The sequence below is a fragment of the Stegostoma tigrinum genome, chromosome 9 (assembly GCF_030684315.1).
Source record: "Stegostoma tigrinum isolate sSteTig4 chromosome 9, sSteTig4.hap1, whole genome shotgun sequence".
NCBI lineage: Eukaryota > Metazoa > Chordata > Chondrichthyes > Orectolobiformes > Stegostomatidae > Stegostoma > Stegostoma tigrinum.
In genome coordinates, this window is record NC_081362.1 from 72,137,177 (window position 1) to 72,156,685 (window position 19,509).

The 19,509-nt window shown below is 41.8% G+C and overlaps 1 protein-coding gene across 3 annotated transcripts in view; it reads left to right on the plus strand.

The window, feature by feature from the left end:
- LOC125455231 (tetratricopeptide repeat protein 7A-like) overlaps nt 1-19,509 on the plus strand; it is a 314,850-nt gene that overhangs the window by 286,924 nt on the left and 8,417 nt on the right. The window lies entirely within an intron of this gene.

Sequence of the window (19,509 nt, forward strand, 5' to 3'; positions counted from 1 at the left end):
AAAATTCAGGTTCACAAAATATCAGTAGAAAGTCATATCCCACCTTGTGCTTAGTTTCTGTCATTCTTCTCCAAAGTAATTCCAATTATGATCTTCTACCCGAAAGAATGCACTTAGTTTCCAACCTTCAACTTTCGACATGTATCCATGAATATCGACACCAAACTGAACCAGTCAGTGAGATACATACCGAGGCCACTATTTTACCCTCCCAGAGGGATGAGAATAATGGTGAGAAAATTACTCATTAAAAAATGTTGAGAAAAGCTCTTGAAAATATGTTCTCTCTCCTGAGATGTTGCAATCAAAACCTTGCCTTCAGGTAGCAAGAAGGCATGTGTGTGCATCTCATTAAAACCCCAATCTCCTCTCTTCATTTCTGATTCCTGATTAACTTCTTCCAATGAAGAAAGTCATCGCTTTAGATACTTGACACTAGAGCAGAAAAGGGAATCGGTCAGATTGACTACACAGTGACATGTCCTTTGGAACCCTTTCAACTACAGCAGGTACCTGCAGGGTCAATGCGCAGGTCTTTCTGGACCCTCCGTCTTCACAACTTGACAATAGCAAGGAAAGTTCAGGCATCACTTATTCACTTCAACGTAACATTTTTAAATAGCAACAGCCTGATCTTTTTGGCTTAGAGTAGTACCACTTGAAGACAGGCAGCCAGACACTCCTGGCTTTTAGCTATTGCTTTAGTACAGACGGATAGCCAGACAGCAATGTGTTTGGAGATGGTGGCTAATCATTGAGGGAGGTACAGGAAGTTTCTAGTTCGTAAGAAACAAAAAAAAGTAATGTAAAAGATTTAAAGTAGGTGGACACAGCCCTGCGCAGTACAGCACTGCATCAGCACCAGATATGCTATGTATACCAACAGTTAGTGCAGGAACAATGTCGGTACATCGATCAGCATGTGCAGAACCTCCTAGTAACTGCACACCTTAGAGAAATTGTTGGGTGTGAGCTGCAGTCCAGCAGTGCTGTTCCTTTCAGCTCAGTCTGGGGGATAGGCTGTGGTCAGCTAGTTGTTGGAAAGTGGTGAAGTAATGGGTAATGCATAATTCAGGGTCCTTTCAGTAGTCAGCCCGTGGCATTGTCAAGGCCATGGGCAGCTTATCTGTGGACTGGCCGAGGTAGGACCTAGTAATGTATTACTCAAGGGGATTGCATAGTCTCAAAGGTTCAGGCAAGTTGTGGCCACTCTGGCTTCTATATGGGGAGGGTACAGGGCTGACAAAGGCATAGGGCTGTTGAGGGAGTGCAGCAAAGGTTTACCAGCCTGACCTAAGAGGAGAGATTGACCAGGTTGGGATTGTTTTCTCTAGAGTTCAGGCGAATGAACGGGGATCTCATAGAGATTTATAAAATTCTCATGGAACTGGACGGGGGTGGTGTTCCCGATGGTGAGTGTGTCTAGAACCAGGGGTCACAGCCTGAAGATTCGAGGTAGACAATTTAGGACAGAGATGAGGAGACTTTTCTTCACCCAAAGAGTGGTGAGCCTGTGGAATTCATCACCACAGGAAGCAGTTGATGCCAAAACGTTGAACATAGAGGCAACTAGATATTGCGCTTGGAGCGAATGAGATCAAAGCCTATGGGGTGAAAGCAGGATTGAGCTATTGAGTTGGATGATCAGCTAGAAGGACTGAATGGCCTCCTCCAGCTTCTATCTTCTACGTTTCTATGAACCTTGAGAGCCGTGGGTTTGTGGGGGTAAAGAGGGCTCATTGACTGTGATGTAAAGAATCTCAATCAAAATGAGGAAAAGCTGAAGCCTCGTTGGTGCCATGCAGATGGCAACAAAAAAGAAGACAAGAACATGAACAGGAAAGGTTTGGAGGGATTTGGGGCAGGAGCAGGCAGATGAAATTAGTCTAGTTTGGGATTATGGTCAGCATGGACAGGTTAGATTGAAGGATCTGTTTCCATGCTGTAAGACTGTATACGGAATTGAGCTAAACTGTAGGTCACAGGTGGAGCCTGCCAGTCTCACAGATGCAAATTCGGGACTCACTACATTAACTTGAAAATCAACTATGCAGTAGGGTCTGAAATTGTAGTGAAGCACCTAAAAAGACGGTACTGTTTCTTTCAAAGTGGGCAGTGTGTTATACAAGAACGTGGGGACTGTTTTGGCGTATTGGTAGTATCCCTACCTTTGGGTCAGAAGGGTCAGCTCAAATTTGGCTCTGCCACGAAGGTGTGTGATAACGTACTTGAATAAATTAGTTCTTTAAAAAAAATTATCACTGGAATGTGAACCCTTCTAAGGGGTGCACTGCTAATTACATAGGCGATTTGCAACGTTAGCCTTCTGCACTGAATAATCTGAAAGTCAACATTCCAATTCAAACATGCATTTATGAAACGCTCATTAAGTTTACATGTGCTATGTCGTGAACAATCAGCTCAACAGTACTCAATGTAACAAGGCACGTTCCAGCCTTATCTTCACAGTTGGGCAAGGCAGACACACCTAAGGATTTGAAGGGGATAGTAGGAACTGCAGATGCTGGAGATCCTGAGATAAGAAGGTGTGAAGCTGGATGAACACAGCAGGCCAAGCAGCATCAGAGGAGCAGGAAAGCTGACGTTTCGGGTTGAGACCCTTCCTCAGAAATGGGGGAGGGGAAGGGGAAGGGGATTCTGAAATAAATAGGGAGAGAGGAGGAGGCGGATAGAAGGTGGTTAGAGGAGAAGATAAGTGGAGAGGAGACAGACAGGTCAAAGAGGCAGGGATGGAGCCAGTAAAGATGAGTGTAGGTGGGGAATTGGGGGGTAATAGGTCAGCCCAGGGAGGACAGACAGGTCAAGGAGGCAGGATGAGGCTGGTAGGTAGGAGATTGGGGTGGGGCTTGAGATGGGATGCGTGGAGAGATGGGAGGAAGGATAGGTTAGGGAGGCAGACACAAGCTGGGCTGGTTTTGGGATGCAGTCATGGGAGGGGAGATTTTGAAGCTTGTTAGGTCCACATTGATAATATTGGGCTCCAGGGTTCCCAAGCAGAAAATGAGATGCTGTTTCAGCAACCTTTGGGTGACATCGTTGTGGCACTGCAGGAGGCCCAGGATGGACATGTCGTCCAAGAAGTGGGAGGGGGACCTGAAATGGTTCGCAACTGGGAGGTGCAGTTGTTTGTTGCGAACCGAGCGTAGGTGTTCCACAAAGCGGTCCCCAAGCCTCCACTTGGTTTTCCCAATGTAGAGGAGGCCACATCGGGAACAACGGATACAGTCTACCACATTAGCAGATGTGCAGGTCAACATCTGTTTGATGTGGAAGGTCTTCATGGGGCCTGGGATGGAGGTGAGGAGGGAGGTGTAGTGACAAGTGTAGCACTTCCTTTACTTGCAGGGAAAAGTGCCAGGGGTGGTGGGCCTGGTGGGGAGTGTGGAGTGGACAAGGGAGGCACGAAAAGAGAATGGTCCCCCCGGAAAGCAGACAAGGGTGGAGAGGGAAAAATGTCTTTGGTGGTGGGGTCAGATTGCAGATGGCAGAAGTGTTGGAGGATGATGTGTTGGATCCGGAGGTTGGTGGGGTGGTATGTAAGGATGAGGGGTATACTGTTTTGGTTGTTGTTGCTAGGAGGGAGTGTGAGTGTTGAGTTGCAGGAAATACGAGAGATACGGTCAAGGGCGTTTTTGACCACTGTGGAGGGGAAGTTGCGGTCCTTGAAAAACAAGGACATCTGGGATGTCTGGGAGTGGAATGCCTCATCTCAGGAGCAGATGCAGTGGAGGTGAAGGAATTGAGAATAGGAGATGGCTTTTTTGCAGGAAGGGGGGTGAAAGGAGGTGTATTCTCGGTAGCTGTGGGAGTCGGTGGGCTTGAAATGGATATCAGTTTCCAGGTGGTTGCCAGAGATGGAAACAGAGACTAACCCTGCCTTGACTGACCTCTTCTCCTGCCTCCAAAACACACCTTCCTCCTGGACACCATCCCAAGGCCTCTTACTCTCCCTCGACCTCTTCATCCCCATCTGCCGTCAAGACATCAATCGCCTCAACCTCTCCACCCCTCTCACCCACTCCAACTTCTCCCCCACAGAAAGTGCAGCCCTCCGCTCCCTCCGCTCCAATCCCCACCTCATCATTAAAGCCACAGAAAAGGGAGGCACAGTTGTAGTATAGTGCACTGACCTCTAATTTACCAAGGCCAAATGCCAGCTCTCTGACACCTCCTCCTACTGTCCCCTTGATCGTAACCTCACCCCGGTCCACCAAAACATCAACTCGGGTGACCTCCCACCCACAGCCTCCAACCTCATCATTCCTCAACCGTGTACCACCTGCTTCTACCTCCTTCCCAAAGTCCACATACCTGACTGCCCTGGTCAACCCATTGTCTCCGTCTGCTCCTACCCCACCGGACTTATCTCCACTTATCGCGACTCTATTTTCTCCCCCTTGGTCCAGGAACTCCCCACCTACTTCCATGGCACCACCCACACCCTCCACCTCCTCCAAAACTTCTGATTCCCTGTTCCCCAACACCTTATCTTCACCACGGACATCCAGTTCCTAAACACCTGCATTGCCCATGCAGATGGCCTAAAGGCCATCCACTTCTTGTCCTGCAGACCCAACCAGGCCCCTCCCCGACACCCTGTTTCGCTTAGCTGAACTTGTTCTCACCCTTAACAACTTCTCCTTCCATTACCCCCACTTCCTACAGACAATGGGGGTGGCCATTGATACCCGCATGGGCCCAAGCTATGCCTGCCTTTTTGCAGGTTACGTGGAACAATCCCTCTTTCAAAGGGACACTGGCCCCATCCCCCGCCTCTTCCTCCATTACATTGATGACTGTATCAGCGCCGCCTTGTGCTCCCACAACAAGCTTGAACAGTTCACCCACTTCACTGTCATCACCCACCCCAACCTTAAGTTCACCTGGACCATGTCTGGTACCTCTCTCTCCTTCCTGGACCCCTCTGTCTCCATCTCTGGCAACCACCTGGAAACTGACATTCATTTCAAGCCTACTGACTCCCACAGCTACCTAGAATACACCTCCTCCCACCCACCTTCCTGAAAAAATGCCATCCCCATTCCCAATTCCTTCACCTCTGCTGCATATGCTCCCAAGATGAGGCATTCCACTCCCAGACATCCCAGATCTCCTCGTTTTTCAAGGACCGCAACTTCCCTTCCACAGTGGTCGAAAGTGCCCTCGACCGTATCTCTCACAGTTCCTGCAACTCATCCCTCACACTCACTACCCGCAACAACAACCAAAACAGAATCCCCCTCGTCCTCACATACCACCCCACCAACCTCCGGATCCAATGCATCATCCTCTGGCACTTCTGCCATCTGCAATCTGACCCCACCACCAAAGACATGTTTCCCTCCCCAACCTTATCTGCTTTCCGGGGGGACCATTCTCTCTCCATGCCTCCCTTGTCCGCTCCACACTCCCCAACAGGCCCACCACCCCTGGCACTTTTCCCTGCAAGTACAGGAAGTGCTACACCTGTCACTACACCTCCCTCCTCACCCCCATCCCAGGCCCCAAGAAGACCTTCACATCAAACAGATGTTGACCTGCACATCTGCTAATGTGGTAGACTGTATCCGTTGTTCCCGATGTGGCCTTCTCTACATTGGGAAAACCAAGTGGAGGCTTGGGGACCGCTTTGTGGGACACCTACGCTCGGTTCGCAACAAACAACTGCACCTCCCAGCCACGAACCATTTCAACACTCCTTCCCACGCCTTGGATGCCATGCCCATCCCGGGCCTCATGCAGTGCCACAACGATGCCTCTCGAAGGTTGCAGGAACAGCATTATATATTTTGCTTGGGATCCCTGCAGCCCAATGTTATCAATGTGGACCTCACAAGTTTCAAAATCTCCCCTCCCCCGACCACAACCCAAAACCAGCCCAGCTCGTGCCCGCCACCCTAACCTATCCTTCCTCCCACCTCTTCACTCATCCCACCTCTAGCCCCACCCCAATCTCCTACCTACCAGCCTCATCCCGCCCCCTTGACCTGTCCGCCCTCCCTGGCCTGAGCTATCCCCTCCCTAACTCCCCACCTACACTCACCTGTACTGGCTCCAGCCTCTTTGACCTGCCTATCTCCTCTCCACCTATCTTCTCCTTCATCCGCATTCTATCTGCCTCCCATCTCTTCCTATTTATTTCAAAATCCCCTTCCTCTCTCCCCATTTCTGAAGAAGGGTCTCAACCTGAAACGTCAGCTTTCTTGCTCCTCTGATGCTGCTTAGCCTGCTGAGTTCATTCAGCTCTACACCTTGTTATCTTAGGATTTGAAGATTTTGCATTACAATTACCATATCCTGAAAACCAACAGTAAGGCTGCTACAACTTTACTCCTCAGGTGGAATTATTGCATAGTCAGGTAGAGAAGTAACTGAGAGGTGGACACAAAGAGATTTAGACAAGATAAATTTGTAGACATGACTGAGAGATGGAATATTCTGTCAAGTTATCCAATTTGGTAAGAAAATTATATATTGTTTAAAGGAGAAAGCGAGTGCAAAGTGTTGGTATTCAGAGATCTTGATGTTTTTTGTATGTGAATAAAAGAGAGTTAACATGCAACAGCTACAGCAAGCAAAGACAAACTGTGTTAACTTTCATTAGAAAAGCATTGCAGTATAACGGTGCAAGGTGAGACTAACTGATGCTATTACGAGACAAGTTAGATCTCAGGCTGAATTCTGGCTTGATAGATCATATTTTGTTTTTGCTATGGTTTTAATGAAGTGCTCTGTTAATGAATGATAGAATAGAAAATAGAATATGAAAAATAGAATAAACTAAATTTTAACATATAATACATATGTAAAGATTCAGAAACAGTTGGTAAATATTCACCCCTACTCCAGCATCCCATTACGGTTCTCAAACATCGGAGAGAATTCTCATCTCTGTCCCATGTAGTTTATGACCTAGTTTTAGCTTCGATTCCCTGTCACAAAACTCTGATAGCCTCTTTCTTGATTTGCCATGTAAATAAACGCAAACCTTTTCAGAGTTTTGCCAAACATTTCCAATCCATACCTTCTGGATGTGAGTTTGCTCGCTGAGCTAGAAGGTTAGTTTTCAGACGTTTCGTCACCATTCTAGGTAACATCATCAGTGAGCCTCCGGAGGCTATCGGAGGCTCACTGATGATGTTACCTAGAATGGCGATGAAACATCTGAAAACTAACCTTTCAGCACAGCGAGCAAACTCACATCCAGAACCTCAAACTGAGCTACAAATCTTCTCAAAACTCGCTAGTCCATACCTTGTAGACTAAACTCCTTACACTGAGGTAATTTTTTGTTTAAACAGCTCTGAACTATTTTCTTTCTTTCTCCAGATCAACTGCTTTACACATTCAATTTCAGCTAAAAAAACTTGTAGAACAGCCCAAACTGAAACTAAAAAAAGCTTTTTTTCTCAAATCTTCCCAAAATTCCCAAATCATCTTGTATGAAAGCTTAATGCACTACTGCTGTATACATTGTTCTCTGTAAAGTCTCCCAATGTCAACAGAAACTGAGTACTCTCCAGAAAGTCTTTTAAAGTGTTTTTAAGGAATTCACCATGGCTACAAAGTACTTACAAGTTAAACATTAAACCCTTTTGGGCATCCAGAAAACTCACATGCCACCAGTTCAAATTCAGAAGTCCAAACTCAAAACTAAATATTAAAACATATAAATCTCACTTCTTGCGTCACACTACATCTGCAATACTGGATATAGTTTTGTCCTTGCCTAAGCAGGGATATAGTTACTTCAGAAGAAATGAAATGGAGGCTCATAGACTGATTCTGAGGATAAACTTGTGGAATCTGCCTGAACAGGGTGGACTTGAGGTGTCACCCTTATGTAAAACTAAAAGGAGGAGTTTTTTAATGTAGGTTGAAGCAGCATAACATAATGTGAAAGTTGGTAATTTAGGGCACAGATTGTCCCTCTCCTGGGTGGACTGCTCAATCGCTAAGGTAGGGTTAGTTTGGTTATGAGTTGACTTTTGAAAGAAAAAGGTACAGAAGGTATATTTGCAACAAATTGTGTATTAGGTACATAGTGCTAAATGAAACAAGTTAACAAATAAGGAAAATAATTTTAAAATGGCAGACTGATTTCTTAGGGGACTCATTGAGGGTGTCATCTTTTGAAAAGAGAATAAGTACACCGGAGCCTCCAGTTTTCTCTGGGATTTAGAAGCATGAGAGGTGATCTAATTGAAACAGTTAAAATGTTTGAGGACCTTGATATGGTAGATGCTGGGCAGATGTTTCTTCTGGCTATGAACCCTAGAACTCGTCATCACAGCCTTAAAATGTATGGCTGAGATGAGGAGGAATTTATTCATACATAATGTTGTAAACCTTAGGGATTCTGTGCCACTTAGGGTTGTGGATGGAATTGTTGAGTATATTCTTGGTCAGTTTTACAGATTTTTGGAAAGAATGAGTATCAAGGCATAACAAAGTTGCCTGGGAATGTGTATCTGAGTTACAAGATCAACTGTAATCTTATTGGTTAGTGAGACATACTCAAGGGGCTGAATGGCCTAGCACTGTTCCTTTTTCTTATTCTTGTTTTAAAAAAGACCCAAGAACAGAAATTCACATCTGTTCTGTAACAAATTACCTATTACTGCTACAAGCTGGCTCACAGTTAAGGCACTATATGAGTAGTTCCTAAAATGTCCCTTGTATTGAAGAACTAAAATAAAGAAAATTGAAAACAGATTGAAAAACAAGTGCAGTAAAATACTTGGTCGCAATCACCCCACTGAAGCCGAACTCTGTTCACATCTGGCCTTTCGCATTCCACTGGCCGCTTGTGGTTTGAAAAAAATTGTACTTCTATTACTGGGAAGAAGGAAGCTAATAACAGTTTTCAAAATTACAAGAACTTTGAGTGTGTAACGATTTCACTTCCGTTGGTTGACAAATCAGCCATGAGGGTAATCAGAAATATCATTAGTAGAGTGGACTTTCAGCAACAATTAACGTCTGCAACAAATCAAGAGTTGTAAAGTTTTTGTCCTCAAACAAGTTTGAAGGGTTATAGCATAAGAAAAGGCATTTGATCAGATATCGTGGGAGGCAAATGGTTGTGGAGCTGGGTTGTGAGTACACCACCTGTCAGCCGAAGCTGCTGCATTAAATAATATACATTGTTAATGTTAAAATAATAACTTTGAACTTCATTGCATAGTGTCCAAGTGAAATTTGCATACACTTTCTTTGTTTATGGAGATCAGCTGATTGGTTCTCATTTCAAGAAATTGAATGCTTTGAAAAGAGTCCATGATAGAATTAATTTGTGCTATCTCATATAGGACATTCCCAGAGACACATTTCAATAAAAGTAAAATACTGCAGATGTTGGAAATCTGGATTGAAACAGAAAGTGCTGAAAATGCCCAGCAGCTCTGACTCCATCTGTACAAGGAGAAACAGATTTACAGTTTCTAGTTGATTCTGACTTCTTTAGAATGGAGGAAAATAGAAATATGATTGATTTTATGCAGTTGAAAGCGAAGAAAAAAGATTAAAAGAGAAGGTCTGGGATAGTGTAGATAGCAGAAGAGATAAAATTTCAAAAATATCATGGAACAAAAAACAAAGGGAGTGGTAATGATTGTAGAAAAGAAGAGTTTTCCAAAGTGAGCAAGAATAATGAACAGCTGAGTCTGAAATCAGAAATGTGAAAAACACTTAAGCCTTACTGTGACAAAAAATAATCTAAGTGAGGGACAGATTGGAATTTTACTGGGTTGTATTCACAACCCAGTTCTGAGGAAGAGTCACTAGATCCGAAACTTTAATTCTGTTTTTTCCTTAACAAATGCTGCCAGATCAGTTGAGCTTTTCCAGCAACTTTGTTTTTGTTCCTGATTTCCAGCATCGGCAGTTCTTTCAGTTTTTACAAATTGAAGTTCTTGATCTCAGTGTTAAGTGTAGAAGGCTGCCAAATGCCTAATTGTTATATGGAGTGTTATTCCTGAAACTTTGCAATGAGCTTCACTTGAGCATTGCAGCAGGGCAAGGACAGAAGTATAAATGTCACAGCAAGGGGTTGAATTGAAACAGAAGGAAGTGAGATGCTATACAAATCAGTAACCTACTTTGTACATGAGACTGCTTTTTGAGCAGGGAATGCAATTTACTAGTTTGAAAAAGTACAAGTATGTCACTGTTTCATCTAGAAAGTGTGTTTGCAGCGACCGACTGTTGCAAACTGGCACATTCCAAGGTCCAGGACTACAAGCTGTAGGATGCAGTGAAGCTTGGGCACCTGTCATCAAGGCCCATTGGGGGAAGACCACTGTCTGAGGTCTTTCTGCCAAAGTTAAATGGGGGTCTGTTCAGTTATCGGACCCTCCCAATGCCTCAAACGTATGCAAATATAGTCCTGTACAAGTAAGAGATGCCTTTGGATTGTTTACTGGGTAGACTCATACTCTGATGTTTGTTTCAAAAGCATAATTGCTGGAAAAGCTCAGAAGGCCTGGCAGCAACTGTAAAGAAAAACTAGTGTTAATGTTTTAAAGGCCCAAAACACTAACCCTGATATCTGTTCACAGGTACTGCCAGACCTGCTGAGCTTTTCCAGCAATTTCTGCTTTTGTTTCTGATTTACAGCATTTGCAGCTCTTTCGGTTCTAATGTTTGTTTAGTTCTTCATATACCACTGTACAGAACCGAGCTGTTTTAGTAACTATGTATGTATATAGAGATATTTTATGAATAAAGTATATTTTTGAAATGAAGAAAAGTTTGAAGCATTGAATGCTGAGGAAAGGGGTGGTGAAAGTTTAGATATTACATATCGTGCAATTACGTAGAAAGATTGTCTGGAAGGGGACAAGGTGACAAATGAACTGACCTGCTGCCACATGTATTTTCTATTATGTCATTTTCCTTCTGATTCCCAACTGTGGTTTAACTGGATAAACAATAGTGCTACTTACTGAGAGAGCTTGCAGGTTATTGCCCTCCTAAGACATTTCCAAAGCCTCCTGCCAGAAGCTGTGACAAATATCCAAGAGTGAGCTATTTCCTTTTGGTTTTATCAACCCTAATCTGTGTGGTATCTGTACATAGCTAACTGGACAATAAATGGCTCCCAAATCGAGCAAGACATTTTGTAACAATTGCAAACAAAAACAGAAATTGCTGGATAAACTCAGCAGGTCTGGCAGCATCTTTGGGGAAAAATCAGAGTTAACAATTTGGGTCCAAAATGTTAACTCTGATTTCTGTCCACAGTTGCCACCAGACCTGTGTTTTTCCAGCAATTTCTATTTTTGCTTCTGATTTCCAGCATTCGCAGTTTTGTTTTATTTTGTAACAAATACACTTGAATGTGTTCTCTTCTCTTCCCTCCTTTATACTTATTCCAAAGAGTTTGGAAATAATATCAGGAAGTTATCACAATAGCAATATGAGTGATTATTCAGTTATGACATCTCTAACACGTAGCTGTCATTACCTCCATTAGGCATGACCCAAATTGAGAATGAAACAAGGACTGAAACCATGTTTTGTGTTAGAATAGTGACAGGCAGCCTGAGTGTTACAACAGCATTAAAACTAATTACTTTGAAATAGAAGTAAAGCTTGCCATCCTGGAAGAGATGGCCAATCTACTACTTGCCCTGAAATGAGAACAGTGAGAGACACTCAGCAGGCCTGGCATATCTATGAAGTAATAGGAAACTTTGCTGCAGTTTTGGAAGGAAGGGCGAGGAGTGAGAGCAGAAGTGCAGGAAATTGAGTAGGTGAGGAAGTGTAGTCAAGGGAGCTGTAAGAGTAGGTAGGCTTATAGTGAAGACAATGTTGAATATTGGACTTCTAAAATTGGGTGGGAGAAAGTGAACATGGTTGATTTTAGTATAACGTCAGGATTCACATGACGCCAGGTTATAGTCCAACAGGTTTACGTAACATCACAAGCTTTTGGAGTGCTGCTCCTTCGTCACCAGTCCGACAGCAACATCTCCACATCATGGTTTTATTATACAAATTGTAACAATGCCTGGGCTGACTGTTCACTGTACACTGTAATATCTTGGAACATTCTCATGACCTGATATTGGAAGGGAAGTTGGATTTGCACTTGATCTAATGTATTTTCCCAAAATCATGAATATTGTATTTGAATAATCAGTCTGGGAATAAGACATAATAAAAGAAGATTTACCAACTACATTTTGTAATGTGGCTTGAGGAATGTACTTATTGGAGGGCAAATATCTCCTGTAATTCATTTATTTATAATATTTGAAAAGCATAGATTAGTTACATACATACAAAGCAAAGTCTTAACACTAATTCTGGATGTTGAACCTTCACCCCTCTCATCAAGCTTGCGTTGCTGAAGCGAACCCTTTTTCTCCTTTCTCTCTGCCAACCATAGTCAGCTTGAATTGTCATTTGGGAATTAGTGTGTTATTCCCATCTCAGAATTTATGCACAGGAAATTTGACCTTGTTTCTAATACTGCTTAAGAGTCCCAACTTTTAGCATTCCAGAAATTTGCTAGCATCCACTGCTCTGTTTCTACTAGCTTGTGTATCTTCTCTATACAGAAGTGTCCCTAGTCTTCATGCAATAACAGAAACAAATCCTTAGCATAACTGGCAATCATGCAGGACAAGAAATATAAAAGCAAAATACTGGGATGTTGGAAAGGTAAGATCTGGAAAAAATTAGAAGTTTTTCAGCATCTGCAGAGAACATTTCTTTGCAGGTGCTGCCAGACTTGCTAAGTGTCTCTTACTGTTCTTATTTCAGGAGAAGTAGTATATTGGCCATCTCTTCTAGATGGTAAGCATTGCTTCTATTTCAAAGTAATTAGTTGTAGTGCTGTTGTAACACCTAGGCTACGTGTTGCTATTCTAACACAGCCTAAATATAGTTTCAGTCCTTGTTTCATTCTCAATCTGATAATGTCTAATTCAGCTAATGACCACTACATGTTAGGGGTGTCACAACTGAATAGTCACTCAAATTGCTGCAGCATGGACTTCTGATTTTATTCTCAAACTCTCTGGAATAAGTACAAAAATAAAGAGGAGAATTTAAGCGTAATTGTTACAAAATGCCTTATTCTACTTGGGAGCCATTTATTGCCCAGTCAGCCATATACAGATTTGGATTGACAAAATCAAAAAGAAGATGCTCACAGCTTCTGGCAGGAGGCTTTGGAAATATTTCAGGAGAGCAACCATCTACAGGCCTTCTTAGTAAGTAGCGCTGTCGTTTATCCAGTTGAACCACAGTTGGGAATCAGAAGGAAAATGACATAATGGAAAATGTATTTGTCAATGGGAAAACGGGCAAAAAAAATTGAAAAACAAAGCACTAGTTCTAAACAACAACAATTTTTTGTCAGTGTAGTAAAATAAAGCCCCACGAACCTGATGAATAGCTAAAAGCCAATTTGTGTTTAAAAAATGAGGGAAGCTTTGCAGGCAAGTTTAAACTATGAGATTGAGGTGCAGTTAGAAGCTGTGTTCAGATTCCTTTTATTTCCCTGGAACTGCGTTTCTTTACGTATTGGGAGACAGACAAACTAATTTGAACACTCCATTAAATTGATTGAGAGTGTAAACAAAACAGCAATTGTTGTTCACATTGACTGTCCACCCAACAGTATCATACCAAAACTGAAACGGAAATATACCCGATTGACTCTTGCTGCTGTGTTTTACAGTTAATCTGGAAGCATTGTCTGAAATGTTTACCATGTTTCTCTTTTGGACTCTGATTGACCGGTATATGTAATTCCAGCACTTCCATTCATATCTTTTAAAAAATTTCTTTGCCTAGTGTTCTAGCAGAAAGATAGATAATTAGTTAACTTGTGTGGAATACCACAGTCCTCTCAAATCACGCATTTTAATGAATTTCAGTGATTTCCTTTCAGAAATGGTCTTGAAAATGCTTTGTTCAGTTCAACGGGCTTCTAGCAAAAGATCCTGCGTTGCTCAAAGGCCTCACTGTTCCTTGTGTTCTAACCTTGGCAGTGGTTTGTTTATTGGGTATGACATACCGTTATTTGTAGTCTGCGAGGGGGGCTGAGCTGGCTAGAATGCTGCATTCCTGTGCTTCCAAAGTTCAACTCCCACCCTTGGCCCCAACTCAGATATGCCTATGCTTGAATGGTTTGAGGTTTAACCGACTCTAAACTGAGAGGCCATTGTGGTAGTTACAATCAAGAGGGAAGAGGTAAAGACAGGGCAAGAATTTAAACCATGCAGTAGTTTCAATTTTACCTGCATCTCCTGAACTGAATGCTTTAACTTTGAATGTTTCTGTAACTTTTTCTTTCAGCAATAAACCAGCAACTTGAAGCTAAACTGTAGTTACCATCGCATTTTGGAGTAGGTAGTACTGAAAAAAATAGGACTATTAGCTACAATTTTAAACATTTCATAACTTTTTAAGTTACACCCATTGCAGAATCTCTGCCTTGAAATGATCAAAAAATTCTGTCCAGATTGAGCAAATAAAATTTAAACTTTAAGTCAATATAACCGAGGGCAATGACCTACTGGTATTATCGCTGGACTGCTAATCCAGAGACCTAGACAACATTCTAGGGTCCTGCGTTTGAATCCTGCCATGGCAGATGGTGGAATTTGAATTCAGTAAATATCTGGAATTAAGAATCTAATGATGACCGTGAATCCATTGTTGATTGACGGAAAAACCCATCTGGTTCACTAATGTCCTTTAGGGAAGGAAACTGCCATCCTTATCTAGTTTGGCTTACCTGTGACTCCAGACCCACAGCAATGTGGTTGACTCTTAACTGCCATCCAGGTAATTAGGGATGGACAATAAATGCTGCCTGGCCAGCATTGCCCTTATGCCGTGAATGACTAAAGAAAAAACACCCACACTGCCATTGGAGCTGACAGTCTATCAATCCAAAAAGCTATGACTTGGAATCCAGTGGTTCAATAGGCCAATCAGACCTTCTGTTGTTTGACAGGAGCGGCAGATTATCATCTTACACAGGAAACATTGGTTTGAACCCAGCCCTGATCAATGTGAAAAAATTCTTCTCTGGCTTTGCACTTGGTTATGGAGCTCCTGCTTGAGATGAATATGAGAAATCATAAAATAGGTAATACCACATTTAGGTTCATTGTATACTTTCTCAGCTTGTCAGTGTAGAGAAACTACAAGATTTTTATTTATTTTGGTAAATGGAAATGCTACCAGAGCAGTAAAATGTACTATTACAAGGTTTTGAACTGAAATCTAATTAATTTGAGAGCAAAGTAAAAGTAGTTAGCCCTGTAAATCTGGCATGATGGTTGCTCATAGCAAAGAGGATTCAGTTTGTCAGATTAAAACTCTTGCATGCTTGTAAACATCATAATAATGTGGTATAATTGCCATTAGATTGAGTAAAGTGCCATGTCAGCAACTCTTGAAACCAGCTGAAGCAGAGACAGAAATTCAATAGCAAGTATAGCAGAATTCCAAGATTAATTGTTGGGAACATCCGTAATAAAAAAAAACCTAACCTTTGAAAAATAACCTTCAGCCAACCTTACTTTATGATCACCACTGGGCAAGAACAATTCAAAGTAGCATGGGTCATGGGCAATGGAAAGTCAGCATACAAAGGAGTATTGTGAACAACTGCCAACTTAGATATTCAGTTATATTAATTGATTTTCAGCGAGAATGAAATGCATCTTAAATGAAATGAAATCTAAGTTAAATGGGAAAATAATCACAAAATGAATGCGTTAAGTGATAGACAAAATAAATATATTTCCATGCTTGCAAGTGACATTATGTTGGGAGACTCAGTAGGTTATGTGGACGAGAAATGGAAATCACAAAGGGACATAGAAAGACAAATCAAATGTGCAAAATTATTACAAATAAGGTTTGAAGTGGGGAAGCCTGAGATGATTTACTATGGATCTGAAAGAGGTAAACCCAAATATTATCTTTGTGACAAGAATTGAGAAATTGTCGAGGAGCAGAACAATCCACTGATATATCCCAAGACACACAGCATATAAGTCTAGTGTTCGAGTACAAAAAGTAATCAAAAAGGCAAATGAAATGTTAGCCTTTATCTCAAAGTGGTTGGAGTGCAGGTGTGGAAGTGATGCTTGAGTTGTACAGAGCCTGTCTAGAATATTCAGTTCTGGGTACCAAACCTCAGGAAGTATAGCACAAATCAACCTAATGGGTTAAATTACGAGGACACATATTCGTTGGAGTTTAATAATTTGAGAAATGATTTAATTGCAACACTTACAATGGTAAAGAATGGTGTAGGTGCCCCCACACTGCCCTTGTGGGGTAAATTCCAGGATTTTGACCCCGTAATGGTATAATTAGTAATCAGGATTGTGTGCATGCCCCCATGCAGTTGCTGTCTTTGTCCTAAAAGGCTTGAGAGGTCATGGATGTTTTGTAAAATTCACTCGAGTTGTGCAGGCATCACTGGTTGGGCCAACGTTTAGTTGCCAGTGAGAAGATAGTGGTGAACTGCCTTCTTGAACCACTGCAGTCCACGTTCTCTAGGAAGACCCACAGTGCCATTGGGGAGGAAATTGCAGGATTTTTGCTGAAGATACTGAAGGAACAATGGTATATTTCCAAGTTAGGATGGTGAGTGGCTTGGAGGGGAACTTGCAGGGTATTGGTGATGGTATTGGTCTACCTTTTATCTTTGAGGTTACCCAGAATGCTGCTTGCTTTGAAAATCACATTTGGTGCTTCCTGTTTTCCCCACCTCTTGCCTGTGCCCGTTGTTGTGAAATGGTCAGCTGACTTGTCTCTGGCCTGATGTAAGTTGATGTGCGGTGAAACAGCGTTGACTGGGCCGGGAAATTAGCTTGATAACAAGGACCCGATCCTGGGATTGAACTTCTGCCTGTGACTTTAGTATAGGCCTCTGGATGACTATTCCAGTGATACAACCACTGTGCCTGAACTGAATGCAGAACAATTCAAGAGGCTGAATGCTTATTTCTGTTCCAATAGACCTTTGAGAGACTAGTCAACAGGACAGAGAAGATTTGTAATAGATGATAAATAATCACAAATTGAAAATACGTAAATCATAAATAACTAGAAATGGAGTTAAGAACACAGATGTTACTTGCACTGTGATAAATCACCAAGATTACAATTTGATCAAATTTAGAGAACAGTGACTAGTCAATAAATTTTATCGCATTAGTTGGTTAATGAAACCTCCCAGCCTGGTAGAAAGGAAGGATAAATGGGGAATATTAACAAAACTCACTTATAAAGGGAGAGAGTTATGTAAAACCCAACTTAGCTTCAACTGTGAAAGGTTGAAAGTTTGAAATTACAGTAGTGAATTACTGCTCTGTAGAATCAGATTATGCATGTCCAAATAGAGTGACTCATTCCTGTCGTATTTCGGAAATGTATGCATGCTACTGTAGGCTGCTGTTTTGAAGCTAAGAATGTTGGATGGAATCCACCACCGTGAAGTCTTTGCGGCTTCAAAGAATGAGAGAGTTTCATTTGTGAGAGTTCTTGACTTTTCTGCGGGTGTAGCTGGTAAGCCCAGAATTTACTGGCCATCCCTATTTGTCTTTTAACATATTATGGTGAAATGCTATCTTAAATCATTAGCTGTATGATAAAGCTACTCTTGTATGCTGTTTGATAAAGAAATGCCCATATATTTTAAAGTCAGGATGGTGTGTGACTTGGAAGGGGACTTGAAATCCCATGTCCCTGGAGCCGTTGACAAAGGCAATAGAGGTTCCAGTTTGGTACATTGAAGAAACCCTGCCACGTTGCTCCAGTGTATTTTTTATATGGTACCCATAGTAGCCATGATCAAGGTAGAGAGATTGAATGTTTAATGTGGTGTCTGGGATGGTGATCAAGATGTTGCTTTGTGCTAAGTTATGTTGAACTTCTTAAATGTTGTTGGAGCAGCATTCATCCAGGCAAGTCGTGAGTATTCCATGATTTCCATCATGCTCCTGAATGTGCCTGTAGATGTTGGATCAAGGAGCAAATCATTTACCATTGAATTCCCTGCCACTGACCTGCTCTTGAACCATAGTATTTATATGGCTCATGCAGTTAAGGTTTGAATCAATAGTGACCCCTCGTCCTCATCACAGATTATTGTTAATTGTTGGTGGATGATGAATGTCGAGGGACATGGTTAGATTTTCTCTTGTTGGAAATGATCATTGACTGATACTTATTACGGTTAATGCCACTTTTCATGTATCAGCTTGCACCCTGATGTTATTTATGTCGTACTGCATATAGACATGGATGGCTTCACTGTCGCGACTTGCAAGTAGAGCTGATCACTGTGCAATCGTAGGAGAATAGGAACAGAGGAAATAGGAAACTGAGTGATCTTTCAGCCCTTCCAATCTACCCTGTCATTCAACCAGAGCATGGCTGATATTCTACCTCAGTGCCATTTTCCTGCACAGTCCCCATATCCCTTGATATTTTTAATATCTAGAAATCTATCAAGGACACAAACTTTAGAAATTAACCTCTGACAAATCACAACTATCTTCCCTTGTGTTAGGTATGTCTCCAATTGTAGACTTTTTCTCCTGATCCCAATTGAAAAGTTTTACAGTGTGTCAAATGTTACCTTAATTTCATCAGTAATCATTCTCTGGAAGTCAGCTCATTTGTCCATATTTGGGTGAAAGCTGTATCATTGTCGTCAACACCTTCCGTCACTTTGCTGATGACTAGAAGTAGTCTTGCTGCCTTATTATAATATTTAATGTGTGTAAAGACCATTTTTTCCCTGTATTTTTAATTGTGGCCTGAAATAAGAAAAGTATCTGTTTTAAAACTAAGGATGCTAGATATTTTGAAAGCAAGTAAACTGACACTTATTGCAAGCATTGCTTACAGAGCTGCTTGTTCAACCAAAGTAGATTGCAGACGAACTGGAGCTGAAGATTTTTGGACATAGAGATTTTTAGTTGGTGCAAGTAACTGTTTGGGCTGTAGATTAATGACCAGTAATTGATGACAAAGGCTTTTGTATAGTAACAACTATGAGACTAGTCTCAGGAAACTGGACAGCTTGGATCTGTGAACAAGGTACAGAGAAATCATCAGGTCTCCTACAACTTAAGATCCACTTCTGTTCTCTCCAGTAAAAGTCACTTTAAGCCTGAAGTTAATTGACTTGTCTTTCCTTTAGCAGTTGTTGTAAGTTGTGACTTTTACTTGATAAGTCAGTGGCCTTTTATAAGTGAACCAGTAAAAACCTCCAATAAGGGAAGATTGAGAAGCAGCATTCTGACCAGCACAAGACTCATGTGAATCATCTTGGGTACCATTAAAATGCTTTCCCAGTCTTTAGTTCCATCCATAACACCCCTTTTTTTTCCCTTCTTTCAAAGTTGCATATGAGGAAATTTATGAGGGGGTTTAGAATTTTAATTAATTATTTACCAATGTAAAATTGTTTTTCTGTAGCTTGAATCTGAGTACTTG